This window comes from Crinia signifera, chromosome 4, assembly GCF_055691185.1.
Source record: "Crinia signifera chromosome 4, ASM5569118v1, whole genome shotgun sequence".
Taxonomy (NCBI): Eukaryota; Metazoa; Chordata; class Amphibia; order Anura; family Myobatrachidae; genus Crinia; species Crinia signifera.
Window position 1 is genome coordinate 256956073 of NC_139220.1, and position 14493 is coordinate 256970565.

Consider the following 14493-nt stretch of genomic DNA (forward strand, 5'->3'; position numbering starts at 1 on the left):
CCACATGTACAGGCACACACAGACATTCTAGGGTTAATTTGTGTTAGGAGCCAAATAACCTACAAGTATATTTTTGGATTGTGGGAGGAAATCAGAGTACCTGGAGGAAACCCACGCAAGTACGGGGAGAATATACAAAATCCGCAAAGTTAAGGTGTGTACACACTTGTACAATTTAAGGTGTGTACACACTTGTACAATTTAAGGTGTGCACACACTTGTACAATTTAGACTATGTATACAAGACTATATTACAATTTAGACTATGTATACAATTTAGACTATCTGCATACAATTTAGACTACAGTATATAGTGCAGATCTGCACTATATAGTCTACGCAGCCAAGACTTTCTGGCTGCGATACAGGAGCGCGCATTGGGATCGCAATGGTTAAAACCCATACAATCTGCATGCGATCCAGATGAGATTTTGACTATATAGTCAAAATCTCATGCACATTGTACAAGTGTGTACACACCATTAGGGCCATGGTGGGTATCAAACCCATGACCTCAGTGCTGTGAGGCAGTAATGGTAACCATTAAACCGTCTGTTCTGCCCAAACAGTAACATTATTACATCATTCTCCCTGATACAGATTCTTCTATTCAACCAAACAGTTGGGGGACCGATGTTTTGCGTCTGCGCATTTGCAGGCGCATTTCTGTGCAGATGCAGGGTGCGAGCAGGCACGGTGAACTACATGTTCGCAATCCTGCTCGCATCTAGCAGTGGGTTTGGGGCGGTGGGGTGCACAGCCCATGGGAATGCCCAGTGTTTCATAGGTGTTCCCATGGTAATCGCCCAGTGGCGCGGGTGCAGGCAGCTGATGTCAGCTGCCTGCCTGCATTCCACACGCTCACAGATCAGAGACACCATAGAGGTGTATTTCTCCCTGGCTGCGAATGGATGGTTATGCAAATCGCAAAACTGCCCGCCAAACTTATTAATTTATTGGGGGGGGGGGGCGCGCACGCGTGAGGCTGCCCAGCATTGTTGTAGATGGTTGCCATGACGGGCTGGGTAGTGGCGTGGTCAGGATGTCGGGACCAGAGTCCCGCTGTCACTGCTGCCGCCGCACACTCGCTGGGTGTCACTCACTCCTCTCCTCCGTTGGCCAGTGCAGGACGGCGCACGAGTCCTGTCCCCCCACCCCCAATAAATTAATCAGCTTTGCGGGAGGACCCCCCTGGAGCCTGGACCGGCCACAGTGCACAGGTGAGCAGGAGCCGTTTTCACGATCGCTTTCACACTGCAAACCTGCTTTAGACCAGGTATTTAGATGCGGTGTGAAAGGGGGTAAACTTCCTCTGACCCGTTTAAAAAAAAAAAAATTTTTAAATACCTGGTCTAAAGCAGCTTTTGCGCAGGTGGAGATCAGTCCCCATTAGGCAGGGGATTGGTCTCCAATTTAACAGGCTCACCCAGGAATGGGGAGGAGGCAACTGCCTACAGCAGGGCTGGGCAACACCGGCCCTCCAGATGTTAATGAACTACACATCCCAGGATGCTTTGCATTCGTTTTGCTATGTGGCCATGCTGAAACTGATGCAAGGCATGCTGGGATGTGTAGTTCATCAACATCTGGAGGGCCGGTGTTGCCCAGCCCTGGCCTACAGTCTCTCCTCTCGGGTTTAGGCATGAGTTCCCTCCAGTGCTCCCTGCTGATTGCTGTATCCCATGAGCCCTCATTCCATGCTGAGACCCTAGCGGCAATCTTCCATGCTGTGCAGATTCTCCAGAACGCTGGGCAAGTCTCCCCTGTAAATACGTCACCTGTCAAAGGCTTTACTGCACTCTGTCCTACCCTGCCACTGGCATATGGTGTAGTTGACATATGGGGTTATTCTGGTTCACTCGCAAAGGCAAATTCACTCTCTAACGGACAAAACCATGTGACTAGAGGTGGGCCTGATGTAACATGTGCAGAGAGAGTTAGAGTTGTGCAGGCTTTGTACTTCAAACTGATATCTATATTGCAGTGTAAAAATAAAGCAGCCAGTATTTATCCTGCACATAAACAATGTAACACCCATATTTAACTATTTCTGCACATGTTACATCAGGCCCACTTGCAGTGCACATTCCCATTAGAGTGAATTTGCCTTTGCGAGTGAACCAGAATAATCCCCATAGTGTCTAAAGTCCACTAGATTTTACTTGTCTTTGTACTTCATTTCTGCTGTATATATGTGTGACTGCTTGTGCTAGCTTTACTGTACTGCCTTTCTCCTACTTACAGTGTGTATCTATCACTACTGTTCACCATGGACCAGGTGTTCTGGGGAGCAGTATTCTGTATTAATTGTCACTCGTATAAAACGATTCCTGTTAAGGCATAGGACCTCACGTTGGGCTGATCCCTTTATTGTAGCTAAGGTAACTAGCATACAGACTCACAGACAGCTTCTCCCACTGCAGGTCTGTCAGATCAGGACATTAATCACAACGGCCTCTGCGCTGATTGCTATGTTCCCACTGGTCCTGCACCAGCCCCTCAGGTTCTGGAGCCACCATGGTGGCCTTTTCCCAGTTATTGGTTACATTAGTGGATCTCTTAACTCCGGTTGCAAGTCCCACTCCTCCTGCCCACAAACCCCCTCCATGGGTAGATTCCTTGGCTCGTTCCGTGCAGGCCTTTATTCAAACTCTAGCAGTAAAGAAAGTACCTTCAGCTATGGCACGAGAGTCACAGCAGCCTAAGCACATGTCGTCGTCTTCTCAGTCAAAGTCTTTAATGATTGATACTATTGACTCATCTGATGATGAGGGCAAGGAGGATGATGAGGGGAATACTTCTGAGGAACTTGAGGCAGCGGAGGATAAAATATGCTGTAGTGGTTAATATCCCAGAACTGGTAGCTGCTATTAAGGGGATGCTTCTGTCTGAAGAAGACGAGCAGACCCCTGTTGCTATGAAAACAGACGTGTATAAATCATGGAAAGATGTTAAATCTGAATTCCCACACTCTGCTCCTGTCTGACATCCATCAGATAATCAAAGGAAAACCCCTGGAAAAAAGTTCCCAGTACCTAAAAAGATCTCTGCCCAGTACCCACCACCATTGAATGACTGTAAGCTGTGGGAAAGTCCTCCACCCATGGATTCCCAAGTGACCCACCTAGTTATGCCTTCAGTTTTACCCGTTATGTCAGCTGTCTCCCTTAAGGATGTCATTGACAGCCGACTGGAACAGTGGCTTAAATCGATTTTTAGCTTAATTGGTGCAGGAAACAGGCCTACCATTGCAGCATTACGGGCAGCAAGGGCAATTGAGGCCTGGCTTAAGATCCTCGAGTCATAATTCCCTGATGATATGTCTGAGGAATGCAAATTGTGCCTTTCACATATGTCACTGGCTGTGGCCTACATAAGTGAGGTGGTTATTCTGTCAGCCAAAGCTTCAGCAGTGTCTGTACTGGCTAGATGGGTACTCTGGCTGCGTTCATGGAAAGTGGATGCTGAATCTAAGCGCACCCTGGAAATGTTTCCATTTGCAGGGGACGTCTTTGGTGAGGAGTTAAATAAAATTGTAACCATGCTGGCAATGGTTAAACTGCTTGTTTACCATCAGCTACATCCACACATCGACCACAGAGATCTACTTCTCCTCCCTCTGATAAGGCCAAAGAATAGGTCTTTGGCAGACAAGCAGGTTCTGCAAAGCCCACCAAGTCTAGATAGCCCTGGGCTCCTAGGCCGTCTCCCACCAAGCCTGACAAGCTCTCAGTCTGATGGGACAGGGCCTCCCTCTGGGGACCCCAGGGTGGGCGGCAGACGTCAACTTCACACAGGAATGGATCAAAACAACTTCCAATGCCTGGGTGCAAGGAGTGGTGACCTATGGGTATGTTATGTCCCTCAAAAGACACCCCCCTACAACAGTTCTTTCCTAAATGCTTCCCAAAAGATCCAAGCAAGGAGACGTGTCTAAAACTGGTTGTGGAATCTTTCCTTCAATCAAGGGTTATTGTCCCAGTTCCTCAGCTTCAGTGAAGCCAAGGGTACTACTCAAACCTGATTTGGTACCCAAACCAAAATGGTCCTACATGTCAGGGCTGAGGTTATTTGTGAATCCGGACAAGATCAGATTTCCGGTTGGTGGGATGCAAGAGGACAGAAGCTAGCAAGTTTAATATAATATTTATTAAATGCAGAAGAGGTTTACAATAAGAGTCTATGGCTGATGTATGAAAGACTGTACTGACTAGTGGGTCAGGATTAATCGACTACTGGAATATCAGCAGAGTAAATAACAGAGTGACTTGAGACTGGTGCTTGGAACTGGGGACAACAGCAATGCAGGAGAGCAGGCTTTATTGAAGCTGTGGATACCAGTAGTGCAGGAAGCAGGATTGTTTGAAGCTGGGGATACCAGCAATGCAGGAGACGAGACTTGAAGCTGGGGTACTCAGAGTGCAGATAGCTGAATGGCTGGAAACTGGCGATGCCAGCAGTGCAGATAGCTGGATGGCTAGAAGATGGGGACACCAGCACTGCAGGAAGCTTGCGTGACTTCCAGCAGGGCAGATTAGTTGGATAGCTGAGAGCCAGGTGGTGCTGGAGATGGAAACTGCACTGTGTCTTTGGATGTACTGACAGCTCTCTGTTCCCAGAGCTGGGCTTTATACCTCCTTCTCTGGGCTGATTGGCTGAAGAAATTCTCTGCTGGGAAGTGAGTCTTGACTGGGCCTTACAGTGTCGGATGACCAGGAAGTGTCATGGCACTGCCCTTGGAGGAGAATGGCATTAAGGCCAGCATAGTGGGCCCTCAGGGATGCACAGCAGGCCGCCGGATCGCTGAGACTGAATGCCACAAGGACAACAGCGGAATGCCAGATGGGGCAGCAGATGACAGCCAGTGCTCAACACATCTCCGCAGGTAATGCAGTGCGCTGCTGGGGAGCGCTGATAACCTCTGTTTTGGGACACTACAGACCCATCGTAAACAAAGTCTTTGAACAAGTTTGTTAAAGTCTCCAAGTTAAACATGGACACCTTGAGGACTAAAGTGTTAGATGGAACCAGGGAACTACATGGCATCCCTCCATATTCAGGATGCTTATTTACATGTTCCCATTGCTCCATCACATCAGTGGTTCCTCCGTTTTGCCATTCAGGAACAACATTACCAGTTCCAGGCCCTTCCCTTTGGGTTGGCCACAGCTCCCAGGATTTTTTTCACAAATACCATGGCAGTCATGACTGCTTTGTTACAACACCAGGGCATACGAGTAATCCGCTACCTGGACAACCTCCTGTTACTGGCCAGTTCTCAGGAAGTACTTCTCAACCATCTTCAAACCACAGTAATCTTTCTACAAAGACACAGTACTTAATACATTGGAAGAAGTTGTCTCTGGTCTGCTCCAGATGTATGGTTCATCTGGGGGCTTTGTTAAACTCCGAGGCTCAGCATTTTATTCAGCCACTGGACAAGTGTCGCCTGCTGCAGGACTGAATCCGTCGGTTTCTTCAACCGAACAGGGTCACAGGTTCATCAGGCAATGCAAATTCTAAGCCTCATGGTAGTGACATTCGACATGGTCGAGTGGGCACAATTCCACTCTGCCCCTGCAGAAGCTGATCCTGAAACGTTGGATGGTCGACCTCAACATCTCAGGTCTCACACCGATGGTGCTGTCCTCCCTGAACTGGTGGCTCGACAAGGCTCACCTCACAGTGAGATTACCTTTCTGGATTCCACAATGGGTCCTCCTCACCACAGACACCAGTTCGAGGGGGTGGGGAGCTATAGTAGAATCCCAATCCTTGCAAGCCTGCTTATCCATAAATGATTTGGAGTTAAGAGCAGACTTCAATGCACTACAGTTGCCCCAGGATCTGCTACAGGGAAGACCAGTCCAAGTCCAATCGGACAACACAACCACTATAGCGTACATATTTCGCAATAGTGTTACCAGATGCACACAAGAAACAACAGAGTGCTTTTTTTGCGGTGCACCAAGAGGAAAATAAACAGTAAAATTTAACTTTTAATAGGTATGTAGTAAAAGTATTGCGAAGATAAAATACATATAATACACAGGACACACAATTGGATAAAAAGGAATCGGACTTCCTATCGTGGCGGGGATGTAAGCTGGGTTCTTTATTGTTGGTAGGGAATATGTGGTGCAATGAGCGATCCTAGAAAGCAGTGGGTATTAATATACTCGTCCACTGAAAGGGGAACCGTGTCCCTGTATAGCCTTCAGGTCGGTTGGTTACCAAGAGATTGGATTGTACTGTTTATTTTCCTCTTGGTGCACCGCAAAAATAGCACTATGTTGTTTCTTGTGTATATCCCCTCTAGTGCTCGGCGGTAGCACACCTTACACCTAATTGTGTCAGTTAGACTATATGGTGAATTGAAGGTATCTATAGCTATAGTTAAAAAAAAATTCCTGTGCGATCGAAACACCCCCCCTTTTTTGTAGCGTTACCAGATGCATAGGAGCCATGAAGGTAACAAAGATCCTTCACTGGGCCAAGCATCATATACCAGCCATCTCAGTAGTGTTGCAAGGACATACATCCAGGGGGGAGTGGTCTCTCCGAAGTGTTTCGGTTGATAGTCGAGAGATGGCGGAACCAGACATGGATCTCATGGCATCTTGTCACAACCACAAGGTACCCCTGTTCGGATCCAGGTCCAGGGATCCTCGAGCAATGTTCATAGATGACCTATCCATTCCGTGGAGATTTCATCTTTCGGTACTTGTGTAATATCTGGGCGCCCGTTTTTTTGATTGTATGCCTTAACATAAGGCATACAATCAGATGCGATGCGATTTTTGGCAAAATCGCATCGCATCGCATGCGATGGATGCGATTTTCCATAGGATTCAATGTTAAAATGGTCCTGTTCATTTCCCCACTATCCAAGTGGGCATAGAGTTGATTTTATATAGCGCAGCGAGGGGATGCGGATTACTTAAAATGTTTTCCACGTCCCCTCAGGGGGCGCGCTTCGCTCGCCACACTATATAGAATCAACTCCATGCCCACTTGAATAGTGGGGATATGAACAGGACCATTTAACATTAAATCCTATGGGAAAATTGCGTAGATCGCATCGCATGCGATTTGGTTGCATGCAATGTGATTTTTCCGACCCGATCAGAACATCGGGCACCCAGTTACTACAGAAGTAACCATCTTTCAAATACTTTTCCTCCAGTGTCATTGCTTCGAGTTCTCAGGAAACTAAAACAAGAAGTCTGATTCTGGTGGACCTATCGTGGCCCAGAAGGCACTGGTTTGCAGATCTTCTACATCTGGCCACGGCTCAACCGTTTTGGCTCCCTCTATGGCAGGATCTTCTCAGTCAAGGTCCTTGTGTACACAAAGGCTTGGATCTGTTGGGGTCCAACCACCATACACACCTCCGCATGCTCCTTGGGATCTCGGTAGTGCTTGCAGCACTTTCTGAACCCCCTTTTGAGAATTTAAAATCTGTAGAGTTGAAATGGATGACGGCTAAGGTGGTTTTCCCTCACACAATTGCCTCTGCCAGGAGGGTTTCAGATTTAGGGACGTTATCCTGCCGCACCTGTTTTTAGCGTTTCACCAGGACAAAGCTGTCCTGCATACAAACCTTCTCACTTGTCCAAGGTTGTATCCAAATTCCACAGAAATCAGGAAATTGTGGTTCCGGCCTTTAACTCTTCAAACCTGACTTCCAAAGAGAAGTCTCTGGATGTGGTGTGGGCTCTTCAGATCTAGGTCACTCGCATGAAGCGATCAGACATTCTGATTTTTGGTTTATCCTCTATGGGTTTCACAAACATGGGTGGCCAGCTCACAAGCAGACTATAGCTTGCTGTATTCGACTGGTCACTGCTCATGCATATGAGAAGACTGCTCTATCTTTACCTTCTTCGATTTAGGCACATTCCACCAGGTATGTTGCTCCCTTTGGGCTGCGCTTCGTTGAGTTTCTGCTGAACAGTTGTGCAAAGCGGCAAAGGTGGTCCTCGGTCCGTAAGTTTCTGAGGCTCTATGCCTTTGACACACTGCTTCTCCAGATGCTTAATTTGGTCGCAAGGTTCTTCTGGCCCCCCAGACGTCATCCCTCCCTTAATTATATGACTTTTGGACATCCCCAATGTCATCCTCAGTTTGGTAGGAAGTCCCAGCAGGAAGCAGAAAAGGAAAAAAGACATAACTCTATCCTTTTACAGGGTTCCTGGTCCCACAACCAGGAACCCTGTAAAAGGATAGAGTTAGGTCTTCTTTCCTTTTCTGCTTCCTGCTGGGACTTGCTACCAAACTGAGGTCCTCTGCTAGGAGTCATGGTTATAGGGGAGAGGAGCCAGGCATGATGGGAACCTCAAAAGCTTTGGAGATTGGTGCCCATCCTCTGGATCTGCCTACAACCCCAATGTCATCCCTGTGGTCCCAGGAACCCTGGAGAAAGGGAGTTAACCGAGGGTAGGTTTACCCCAATTCCTCTTTCTATAAAAAAACATCCATTCAATATGGTTTCAAAACATTATATAGGTTTTTTCCCCTCAGTTAAGTTCCATAAACTAAAAGGATAGTAGTGATTTGCCCATTTCTATTGTACAGTGGGTGTTTTCTGCATAGCTACTTACCTCTGGCTTTGTTGTTCCTCCAGCCAGCTTTATTCCAATTTCCTCTGTCACAATGCACATTTATTGAGCAGTTTAAAATTGGGACAGCTTGGGATGTATGCCTAGAAGGCTGTTCATACATCACCTGCACCACTAATGAATGGGGGATTGAAGGGGACAGTCGCGCAGAGCGTTTATCAGCGGGCTGTCCCTAGTGCAAGTTGGGTGTGCTGGTAATACATATAAAAAATGTATCCCCCTAGTTAATTAGCGTAAAGTGCAGCATATGCATTTAACACTAGTTCCTACATTTGCCCCACATGTGGCAACTACCAATATTTCCTAAGGAGGTGAGCAAAAACACCTCCCTGCATTGGCCAAGCCCCCTCCTATTACCTGGGCCCAGGACACCCGTCAGCACCCCTGCTGGCAGCAGTTAGAATCCCAAGGATAGTATGCACTGGCTATGATACACTGGGGAGTATTTTACTTTATCTTAAAAAATAAAATCAAACATGGACATGAACAAAGCAGTAACTAGTTTCGGTACTCTTTACCTAGAACGGCGCCCGTCGCGGGCATCGCGGGTACATTTATGGCTACCCGCGACGCGACCGACGCGATGCCCGCGATTTTCCCATTGAAAACCATGTTAAACCTGAAAAATCGCGTCGGTCGCGTCGCGGCCGGCCATAAATGTACCCGCGATGCCCGCGACGCGATGCCCGCGATTTCCCATAGGGAACAATGTTAAAAGGCAGATTGACCGCGATTTTACCGTTAAATGCCTCAATGACCGCGATTTTGACATAGGAAACAATGTTAAATGGGCCACAGAGCCCAAATAGTCCCCCTGAAGTCTTAAATGGCCCCCAAAATTTTTAACGCCACCCCACGATCAACGTGAACCCGAAGCGTGGCGAGCGCAGCGAGCCCCGCGAGGGGCGGCGGTACGCGTCCTACGACCTTTTCATGCCCTACTATCCACGTCGGCGTGGAGTTGAGAATAGAATAGTGTGGCGAGCGCAGCGAGCCACCGAGCCCGAAGCGTGGCGAGCGCAGCGAGCCCCGCGAGGGGACGCGGATACCTTCACAGGTAAACGCGTCCCCTCGCGGGCTTCACAGGTGTCCGTGGCGATGCGGACACCTGTGAAGCCCGCGAAGGGACGCGTTTACCTGTGAAGGTATCCTCGTCCCCTCGCGGGGCTCGCTGCGCTCGCCACGCTTCGGGCTCGGTGGCTCGCTGCGCTCGCCACACTATTCTATTCTCAACTCCACGCCGACGTGGATAGTAGGGCATGAAAAGGTCGTAGGACGCGTACCGCCGCCCCTCGCGGGCTCGCTGCGCTCGCCACGCTTCGGGTTCACGTTGATCGTGGGGTGGCGTTAAAAATTGTGGGGGCCATTTAACAATTCAGGGGGACTATTAGGGCTCTGTGGCCCATTTAACATTGTTTCCTATGTAAAAATCGCGGGCATTGAGGCATTTAACGCTAAAATCGCGGTCAATCTGCCTTTTTAACATTGTTCCCTATGGGAAAATCGCGGTAATCGCGGGTACCCGATTTTGATGTACCCGCGATTTACCCGCGATTACCGCGATTGCCGCGATTTTACCCGCGATCCCGCGATTTCAATCGTGGGCGCCGTTCTAGGTAAAGAGTACCCTAGTTTCTGTAATAAAGCTGCATAACCAGAAATGGTAGAGAAAGATTATCCTGCCATCCCACTGCCCTCACTAGAGTTCCGGCAGCCGCTCCTTGCAGTCATTTCCCCTCACATTCTACACATGAATTAAAATAAAATGACAAACACATTAAAAATTGAACTATAAATACAAAATTTAAAAAGTGCTTATTGTACTCATCTAGCACTTCCTCATAAGAAGCCTGACTTGGTTCTTATTAGTTCATGCACCAACTTCTATGTTCTATTGAAAACATCCAGCATATTTAATATTTAAGCAAGATTCTTGCTGGCAAGAAACGACTACAAGACGCACATACAGAGCAGGCAAAGCTATTAGAATCTGTAGTCAATTTACATCTGAGGTCTTGGCAAAGCTGTAACGGCTTGGGATCTGAAATCCACATTATTTTATTTTCATTTTTTCTACTTGTTTACATAAAATGACTTTATCCACTACCACTAGTTAGGTATTGTTGCCTGTGATTCAATGTGATGGGTATGGGTCTTATGGTTCACTGTATGAAGGTTGACATACATTAGGTCAACCACTAAAGATCAACACATGAGATAGGATGACAGGGTCAGAAGGTTGACACAAGCATTCGGTCCACAAAGGATAGGTCAACAGTCAAAAAGTTGACATGAGTTTTTCCCGTTTTTTTTATACTTGAATTTCGACACAAGTCAACAGACACCGTATCAGTGTGCCATGTCCCCCCACATGGCTCGGCACACTATTATATACTCCCTCCACGCCCTAGTGGATGGTAGGTTATGAAATACCGCCTGCAGGAACAAAAAATAAAAATCATGTCGACCTTCCCATTGCCAACCTAATGCTTGCGTCTACCTTCCGACCGGTCAACCTAAGCCCTGTGGACCTTCAGTGGTTGACCTGATGTATAGGTCGACCTTCATAGTGTCGACTTAGGGACCGTATTCCACCCCCTGAAGTAACTGCATTTGCTGCATCAAAATGTAAACCAACGCAAGCAGAACCCATGCCAATTCCGCGTACTGTTTTTGTATATTACACTATGCAGCACTGGAGCTGCAATTATGTCCTTGGTAAATACTCAAAAGTGCATTGCTGTACATCAAGGTCAATACACACTAGGCAATTTTGCCCAGCAATGATCGCTGTCATCGATGGGAGGAAAGCCGCATACACACTGAGTGGCTTTTTCCCTGCCCGGCGCTGTCAGCGGAGGGCGGAGGGCTTTGCATAGCACAGTGCTATGGAAAGCTGTCCACAAAGCCACGCATCTGCTGGTTATATAAGCAGATGAGCGGGTTTCCCCGCGATGATCCAGGAACGCGCATCACCGCCGGGCCGTACACACTGGGCGGCTTTCAGCTCAAAATCACCCAGTGTGTATGGGCCTTCAGGATTGGGAGGTGAGAACAACTAATGTTTGTATCTCCCTGTCATTGCCAGCCATATATTATTTGGAGAGAGAGGGTAAGTTATACAGCTTACATATCTGTATAATATATGTGCATTGTATTTTGGACACCCCACAATAGATAACTGGTAGTGCTTGCATATAATTAGGCAAATTGTTTTTAATTATAAACGAAAGCAGGCTTAAGTTATACGTTTTACGTTTCTCCTCTTAACATACCAATAAAAACCAGTAGAGGGCAATAGAACACCAGTTCTACACTTTCACTGTTTCTGCACAATCTAATCTACATATAATACAACAACTGTAAAAGGGTTCTATACAGTATTGGCCCCCACATACAGCACGATATTCAGGCATTTTCTGAGCGATTCTAACAAATCGCTCAGAAAATGCCTGAAGATGCATGTAAATCGCTGTGTATATAGCCCACACAGCGATTTACATGCGCGCACCCGCCGTTCTGAATCTGTCCAAGATTCAGAACGGACGGGCTGTACAATTCAGAGCAGTCGCTCAGAAAGCTCCTGCTCATCTCCCGCATGTGTGGCTGCGGGCAGATGAGCAGGACTGAGCGACTGCGGACGCCGCAGACCCGCCGCACCCCGCACCGCAGAACCGCCGCACCCCGCACCGCCGCCACCCCTGACCTCCCTCCCCCACCAGCAGGAACACCCATCGCCACCTCACCTCTCCTCTCCTCTCGGCGGCAGCGCGGCGGCATCGGGACGGGTCACGGAGATGTTAAAAAAAAAAAAATGCGGACACCTGTGAAGCCCGCGAAGGGACGCGTTTACCTGTGAAGGTATCCGCGTCCCCTCGCGGGGCTCGCTGCGCTCGCCACGCTTCGGGCTCGGTGGCTCGCTGCGCTCGCCACACTATTCTATTCTCAACTCCACGCCGACGTGGATAGTAGGGCATGAAAAGGTCGTAGGACGCGTACCGCCGCCCCTCGCGGGCTCGCTGCGCTCGCCACGCTTCGGGTTCACGTTGATCGTGGGGTGGCGTTAAAAATTGTGGGGGCCATTTAACAATTCAGGGGGACTATTAGGGCTCTGTGGCCCATTTAACATTGTTTCCTATGTAAAAATCGCGGGCATTGAGGCATTTAACGCTAAAATCGCGGTCAATCTGCCTTTTTAACATTGTTCCCTATGGGAAAATCGCGGTAATCGCGGGTACCCGATTTTGATGTACCCGCGATTTACCCGCGATTACCGCGATTGCCGCGATTTTACCCGCGATCCCGCGATTTCAATCGTGGGCGCCGTTCTAGGTAAAGAGTACCCTAGTTTCTGTAATAAAGCTGCATAACCAGAAATGGTAGAGAAAGATTATCCTGCCATCCCACTGCCCTCACTAGAGTTCCGGCAGCCGCTCCTTGCAGTCATTTCCCCTCACATTCTACACATGAATTAAAATAAAATGACAAACACATTAAAAATTGAACTATAAATACAAAATTTAAAAAGTGCTTATTGTACTCATCTAGCACTTCCTCATAAGAAGCCTGACTTGGTTCTTATTAGTTCATGCACCAACTTCTATGTTCTATTGAAAACATCCAGCATATTTAATATTTAAGCAAGATTCTTGCTGGCAAGAAACGACTACAAGACGCACATACAGAGCAGGCAAAGCTATTAGAATCTGTAGTCAATTTACATCTGAGGTCTTGGCAAAGCTGTAACGGCTTGGGATCTGAAATCCACATTATTTTATTTTCATTTTTTCTACTTGTTTACATAAAATGACTTTATCCACTACCACTAGTTAGGTATTGTTGCCTGTGATTCAATGTGATGGGTATGGGTCTTATGGTTCACTGTATGAAGGTTGACATACATTAGGTCAACCACTAAAGATCAACACATGAGATAGGATGACAGGGTCAGAAGGTTGACACAAGCATTCGGTCCACAAAGGATAGGTCAACAGTCAAAAAGTTGACATGAGTTTTTCCCGTTTTTTTTATACTTGAATTTCGACACAAGTCAACAGACACCGTATCAGTGTGCCATGTCCCCCCACATGGCTCGGCACACTATTATATACTCCCTCCACGCCCTAGTGGATGGTAGGTTATGAAATACCGCCTGCAGGAACAAAAAATAAAAATCATGTCGACCTTCCCATTGCCAACCTAATGCTTGCGTCTACCTTCCGACCGGTCAACCTAAGCCCTGTGGACCTTCAGTGGTTGACCTGATGTATAGGTCGACCTTCATAGTGTCGACTTAGGGACCGTATTCCACCCCCTGAAGTAACTGCATTTGCTGCATCAAAATGTAAACCAACGCAAGCAGAACCCATGCCAATTCCGCGTACTGTTTTTGTATATTACACTATGCAGCACTGGAGCTGCAATTATGTCCTTGGTAAATACTCAAAAGTGCATTGCTGTACATCAAGGTCAATACACACTAGGCAATTTTGCCCAGCAATGATCGCTGTCATCGATGGGAGGAAAGCCGCATACACACTGAGTGGCTTTTTCCCTGCCCGGCGCTGTCAGCGGAGGGCGGAGGGCTTTGCATAGCACAGTGCTATGGAAAGCTGTCCACAAAGCCACGCATCTGCTGGTTATATAAGCAGATGAGCGGGTTTCCCCGCGATGATCCAGGAACGCGCATCACCGCCGGGCCGTACACACTGGGCGGCTTTCAGCTCAAAATCACCCAGTGTGTATGGGCCTTCAGGATTGGGAGGTGAGAACAACTAATGTTTGTATCTCCCTGTCATTGCCAGCCATATATTATTTGGAGAGAGAGGGTAAGTTATACAGCTTACATATCTGTATAATATATGTGCATTGT